At 43.8% G+C, this 1,129-nt stretch overlaps 1 long non-coding RNA gene across 1 annotated transcript; it reads right to left on the bottom strand.

Moving 5' to 3' along the window:
* Nucleotides 1-135: 135 nt before the first annotated feature.
* Nucleotides 136-1,071, bottom strand: LOC106113335 (uncharacterized). Its single transcript, XR_001227655.1, has 3 exons — nt 947-1,071; nt 412-494; nt 136-277 (listed from the first exon to the last, which is right to left on the bottom strand). It is a non-coding gene; the product is annotated as an uncharacterized LOC106113335 (long non-coding RNA).
* Between the last annotated feature and the right edge of the window lie 58 nt (nt 1,072-1,129).

The raw sequence follows: 1,129 nt of genomic DNA, 5'->3' as shown, positions 1-1,129 counted from the left end.
AACGTCAATTTTACTATAGGTCACGTTAACGTCAATTTGACTATAGGTCACGTTAACGTCAATTTAACTATAGGTCAGGTTAAGGTGTTAAGGTGTCGTGTCTGTATGCGTGTACTGGACACGAGTACTAACATTGAGCGCCTGCTTGGCGACAGTGACGTGCCACCTGAGTCCGGCGAGGTCCGCCGCGTACGCGTACTCCTGCAGCCCGTCCCGCACCAGCAACATCCACATCGACATCAACGCGCTGCTCTCGGGGTCCGCGTACGACACCGGGCTGCAACATCACATTGCTCACAATGCCGTGTTACCTTACCTTATGATAAACATATTCAAATCCATTAAATCGTTTCCGAGATTAACGCACACAAACCTACAGACAAATTGACACGGAAATTCTAAAAAAAGTACCTGAAGAAGTCCACAGTGAGGTACGCTTTAGGTAACTTGAACTCATTGTCTCGTTTGAACCACAACCTCATCAGGGGCGTGTCCTGCAAACAAACACAAAAAAACTTTCCATACATCCCATCATCATCATCATCAGCTCACTATATGTCCCCACTGAGGGGTTCAGAGCCTATCCTAAGTTATGTGACTAGGTCATAGTCAACCACACTGACCAAGTGCGTGTTGACTTCACACATATCTTTGAATTTCTTCTCAGATATGTGCAGCATCACGATGTTTTCCTTCACACTAACAACATAAGATGTAACACATTGCTACATGGCGGGATTCTAACCCAGGACCTGCAGATTGCAAGTCAATTGCTTAAACCACTTAGCCATCGACGCTCTGCTAGATGCATGCTCCATACATGCTTTTTGAAAAACATACACTTTTGTACATATATTTCATCAAAGAAAATGTATAAAATTAAATAAAAAAAGCCTTTACCATACAATACATATTTGTATCCATACATCCATACATGTAGACATACCTTAAGTATGATGGGTGCGATGGAGTCAGTGGTAGAGTCGTGCGATGTCTCCAGCTCGAGGCGGTCAGGCAGAAATTCATTGGGAGGAGGCAAATGCAGCTCCCCACCAGCGCGAGCTTTCTCCCACTCCTGCATCACATCACAACACTTTTATTACTATACATCATTTATATATTACTAGCT

The sequence above is a fragment of the Papilio xuthus genome, unplaced genomic scaffold (assembly GCF_000836235.2).
Source record: "Papilio xuthus unplaced genomic scaffold, Pxut_1.1 DF828278.1, whole genome shotgun sequence".
Classification (NCBI taxonomy): domain Eukaryota; kingdom Metazoa; phylum Arthropoda; class Insecta; order Lepidoptera; family Papilionidae; genus Papilio; species Papilio xuthus.
The sequence above is the reverse complement of the archived record's forward strand: the minus strand, read 5'-3'. Positions and strand labels throughout refer to the sequence as shown.